The sequence below is a fragment of the Gobio gobio genome, assembly GCF_949357685.1.
Source record: "Gobio gobio genome assembly, chromosome: 2".
Lineage (NCBI taxonomy): Eukaryota > Metazoa > Chordata > Actinopteri > Cypriniformes > Gobionidae > Gobio > Gobio gobio.
In genome coordinates, this window is record NC_137098.1 from 58476054 (window position 1) to 58482053 (window position 6000).

Genomic DNA, 6000 nt, shown 5'->3' on the forward strand with positions numbered 1-6000 from the left:
ATGTTAAGGAAGTACCTTTTGTGGATCATACATTCTCAAAATTGTGGTGTTTATGTCAATTATATGTGTTTGATGTTATATATTAATGTCCAAATTCTGGTGTTGTTGTTGTTTTTGCATTTTCTAGACGCACCCTAGCGGCAGCAAATCAAATTTGCAGCCAGGGTCATCTAGCAACTCTCCGTTGGCTTGCAAGCTGGAAAAACCAAACTCTGGTCAGGGGGCTTAACATAATGTTGGCAGAGTTGCCGCGGTTCCACGTGCTACTTGTAAACAAAGCAGCTGGCGAACAGCGGTCTTTCGAATCGGCTTTGGCCGCGACTCTGGAAGACTTTGAGTTAAGCTTTTCTTTGAGAAAAGAACAAGGAACGGCACTGAAGTCATTCTTAAGAAAGTAAGATGTGTTCGGAGTTTTGCCGACCGGATAGAGCGAAAGTTTAATCTATCAACTAGCTCCGCTTCACCTTCTACGTTGCTCTGGTTGGTTGTAGCGCTATCCTATTGCGTGCAGAGGGAAGTTGAAATACAACAGTTTATCCCGCCCCTCGGATTTAGCCCTGCCAATGGTGAGTTCCCAGACCCAACATCTTGATGTGGGTCTGGCTTGTCAGGCTAATTTTCTGTGGATTTTGGGGGAAATTTTGAATAGATTTAAAGGCACAACATGAAAGATTTTTGGATTAAAATATCCAAAAACTACTAGAGCAATGTTATATTTGTTGACTTCTGTACTTATATTATCCCAAATGTTTCCAACATTCTTTAAATCCAGAGCAATCCGCATTTTTAACCGGTCTAATGGCCCCGTGTCATTGCATCGCCTGTCAATGACGTCATGACTCGAATGTATGCGTTTCAATGGTAAGTAACATCATCAACACTGAAATGAATCTGCGTTCATTTCAGTCATCAGTACAGGTGGTGGTACAAGTCTTTAAGTTGTTTTTGTTCATTAATATTGTGCTGTTATGTGCTTTGAGACGTGAGGTAGTTTAACGCCGTCTCTCGTTGTGCTTTTCTTTGCTCCCTGCTGTACACACGTCAGAGCCTGTGAATGGAGCAGGGAGCGCAGTGGTAATATTTCCTCCAGAGGGGAGAGCGCCTTTATGAAGATCCTGCTCCGCTCGCTCATTCTGCTCACCGCCGCTCAGTCAACCCAGAATTCCCTTTGTAACATGCTGGTTCAAAAAAATGTGAAATTAGTAGGGCTGCCCCTGACTAAAGTTTTTTTCTACTGGACAAGTAGGCAGCGCCACCGCTCCCACCACACGCATCACGCGCTGCGCATAGGGCACCAAGTGCTGAGGGGGGCACCAGAAGAATACCCATCCATCCCAGCAATTTCTTGAGTTTCAGTTAATTTATTAGACGCGCTCCAGTCCATGATTAGCGCCATGATTATATTGTCTGCTAAATTTGCATTTTATTTATGAAATCTAGGCAATTGGTTGATGAAACATTGATCAAAATACGAAACGAAATTCACTTTAAAGAAAGGCTTTCTACAAAACAAAACTTAAAGAAGTGGTCAAAATATTTTCTGATCCACTCCATGTCTTCCAACATCACTTTTCATTATCAACAGATGAAATTATATAAAAAATTATATTATAATATGTAAAAATATTTATTTACAAATATAGTTCAATACAGGGAATCAGATTTCATGTCAGAGCGGGATTTGAGCGAACGTTGTTTTACCAGTGAGCGTTCGCTTAGGCCGTGAGCGATTGAGTGGAGCACGCTGGCATTGAGCTGAGCATCACATTGCTCCACTTCGCTCACATGCTCTGACACACGTTCATGTGTTATGAAGGAGGCGTGGCTTTGGAGATGCTCTGAAGGGGGGGGGGGGGGGGGGGGTCTTGTGCTTTCAAGGCTAGCTTGCTATTGCTAGCCTCTCCGGGGGGGAAAAACTGCCCTACCTTTAAGGCATGATAAAATTAGCCAAAATATTTAATAAACAAACATGCGAGAGGCAGGGATGTGTAGACATTTATGAATGAGGTAAGTTGCTATTCTGTGGATATCTATAGATCTTTCTGCATTTGTAGTTTCCATGTAGGCCTACATATTACTCTGTATGTGTTTATGTAAAGGTGTATAAGTCTGACTGTGCTGCCGGGAGCCCAGTATGGAGTGTTTACACTCTCCTAATTGAACCCAGCCCTGCTGTTATTGTAATCTGGATTTCATTTGGGCCCCACTTGACTCACCCATGAAATAATGAAGTAAAATCTGGGGTAAGAAGAGAAGTGTTGGGTCCTTTTGTTACCCATTTCCTCGTTGTCCACGTGTTTCGCGAATGATCAAAGAAATGACTGTAATATTATTTTATTGTTTCAATTATGATTAAAAGATTAGCCATAGCTGGGCTGGAGAAATGAAAACAACACCAGCTCAGAATTGTCCCACATAGCCACTCTGATGCTAAGAGACATTACATGCCCTCATTACATTAGAAAAATGACTCTCTGAGGATTTCTGTGATAAATGCATCACTATTTTGAGCGACAGTATATTTCTTCTCTTGAAGAAGAACTGTCAAGGATGAACTATTCACCCTCTTTTTCTCAAACACGTATCCACTCACAACAAAGTGAATAGAGATAAATGCCGTTCACCTCGTCTTTGTACATTAGAAACAAAAGCAATGGCTGTCGTGACAGCACATTTTAATGCCTTCGAAGTTTAATGCATTTCATGTTGTTGATGACAAAGAATAGGAAATGTTTCTTTGTCTTTGTGTGTGTGTATACATATATGTATAGTACACAATAACGAGTTTGTTGAGTTTAACTAATCTATAAGTAATCAAAAAGTAGTCAATACACTACCTAAAAGGAGTAATGAAGATTACTAACTACAATTTTTTTTATGTAATTTTAATGGTCAGACTACAATTTGCAAGTATTTGCATGAATTGTATATTTTTTATATTTTTCATTTCAGATAACATTTCTCAACTATTCGTATTAATAATGTGTCTGTGTATATGTGTATATATATATTTATTTTAATACATTTTTTTTTCAGATAACATTCCACATAATAATTCCACATAATAATAACATTCTCAGTAATAATATCGACAAACATTATTAAAGTATATAATGCTTAACAAGTCAAGTCAAGTCAACCTTATTAATATAGCGCTTTTAACAATGCAGATTGTTTCAAAGCAGCTTTACAGTGTTAAACAGTAAAATAATGCAACATAATTTTATTCAGCCGTATAGCCATTCTGGAGAAAACTGTTCATCAGTCATCAGTTCATTTAAATTATCATACAGTGACAGTGTGGGCTTTAGATCAGTAATTAGATCAGTAATTTAGTTTATATGGTTAATTTAGTTTAATAATTAGATTTATTTGGATATTTAGTTGAAAAATTTAGTGTCCCCAACTGAGCACCCCAAGCCAGAGGCAACAGTGGCAAGGAAACCAAAACCCCATCAGGTGACCTAATGGAGAAAAATAAACCTTGGGAGAAACCAGGCTCAGTCGGGGTGCCAGTTCTCCTCTGGCCAATCAACAAACAGCGTATTATTATTATTATTATTATTATTCTGGCAGTTTTACAGCTCAGAGGTCATAATAGATCGGAATATTCGAAGGATCGGAGGCAACACACCGGAGATGGGTTTATTGAGGATGATGTGTTGATTAAACAATTATTAAAGTGCAATATTCGAAAGATCGGAGGCAACACGCTGGAGACGGGTTTATTGAGGATGACATATCGATTTAAGTATTATTAAATTGTAATATTCGAACAATCGGAGTCATCATGCCGGAGACAGGTTTATTGAGATGCCGTGTCGACGATGCAATTTCAGGGGAGTCTAATTGACACGGTCTCTGCAGACACTTCAGGGTCCTGTGTTGGTCTTCTCTGGGCGCAGGTCCACCATCTGATCTGGATACGGCCCGGATCTGGCTGACTGCAGTAAACCTCGGGATAAAACAGAGAGACTATCATTAGCGTAGATGCCATTCTTCTGATGATGTAACGAGTACATCAGGTGTTATGGGAAGTGTTCCCGGTTCCGGCTGACCTAGTTAATGCAGCCTAACAATCATTTCATTGAAAAAGTGTTTTATGTGTATGCTGTTTTGTATGATGTGTATGATGTGTTTTTAGTCTAGATTTAAACTGACAGAGTGTGTCTGCTTCCCGAACAATGTTAGGAAGACTGTTCCAGAGTTTCTGAGCTAAATAGGAAAATGATCGACCACCTGCAGTTGATTTGGATATTCTCGGTATTATCAACTGGCCAGAATTTTGAGACCGCAGTAGACGTGATGGAGTATAATATGTTAAGAGCTCGCTCTCAAGTATTAGAGAGCTAAACCATTTAGTGCTTTGTAAGTAAAAAGCAAGATTTTAAAATGTATGCAATGTTTAATAGGCAGCCAGTGCAGTGTTGACAGAACTGGGCTAATATGGTCAGACTTCCTGGTTCTAGTAAGAACACGAGCTGCTGCGTTTTGGACCAGCTGGAGTTTATTTATTAAGTGAGCAGGGCAACCACTCAGTAGAGCATTACAATAATCTAGCCTTGAGGTCATGAACGCATTAACTAACTGTTCAGCATTTTGCATTGAGAGCATGTGCCGTAATTTAGATATATTTTTAAGATGGTAGAATGCAATTTTACAGATGCTAGAAACGTGGCTTTCAAACGAAAGATTGGTATCAAAGAGCACACCCAGGTTCCTCACTGACGACGAGGACTTGACAGAGCAGCCATCAAGTGTTAGACAGTATTCTGGGTTACTACTTGTGGAGCTTTTTTGTCCAATAATTAAAAATTCAGTTTCTGAATTGAGTTGCAGGAAATTACTGGTCATCCAATGTTTTATATTAGCTATGCATTCCGTTAATCTTGTGAATTGGTAAGTTTCTTCAGGGCGTGAAGAAATATAGAGCTGAGTATCGTCAGCATAACAATGAAAACTAACGCCATGCTTCCTAATGATATCTCCCAGTGGTAGCCTGTACAGGGTGAAGAGCAGCGGTCCTAGTACTGAGCCTTGCGGTACTCCATACTGAACTTGTGATCGGTGGGACATCTCTTCATTTACTGCGACAAACTGATAACGGTCACATAGGTATGATTTAATCCATGACAAAGCAATTTCACTAATGCCTACATAATTTTCGAGTCTATTCAAAAGAATGTTGTGGTCGATAGTATCAAATGCAGCACTAAGATCGAGTAACACTAATAGAGAGATACAGCACGATCGGATGATAAGAGTAAATCATTTGTAACTCTGATGAGAGCAGTCTCAGTACTATGATACGGTCTAAATCCTGACTAGTAATCCTCACAGATACCATTTCTTTCTAAAAAAGGAACATAATTGTGAAGACACTGCCTTTTCAAGTATTTTTGACAGAAAGGGTAGATTTGAGATTGGCCTATAATTGACTAATTCTGTAGGATCAAGTTGCGTTTTTTTAATAAGTGGTTTAATAATAGCCAACTTAAAAGTTTTCGGTACATATCCTAATGACAAAGATGAATTAATGATATTAAGAAGAGGATCTATGACCTCTGGTAGCATCTCCTTTAATAGCCTAGTCTGTACAGGGTCGAGCATACATGTTGTTGATTTTGATGATTTAACGAGTTTAGCCAATTCTTCTTCTCCTATAGCAGTGAATGAGTGTAATTTTTCTTCAGTGACACTACAATGCTCTGTCTGATGTGATACTGTAGTAGACGGCTGCATAATTTAAAATTTTCTTCCTAATATTATCAATCTTACATAAAAAGAAGTTCATAAAGTCATTACTGCTGTGCTGTTTACAAACATCAGAAGTTGAAGCTTTATTTTTGGTTCATTTAGCTACTGTATCGAATAAATACCTAGGGTTGTGTTTGTTTTCTTCCAAGAGAGTCGAGAAATAAGCAGATCTAGCAGTTTTTACGGCCTTTCTGTATGCGATCATGTGCTCTTTCCACGAATTACGAAAGACCTCTAGTTCTG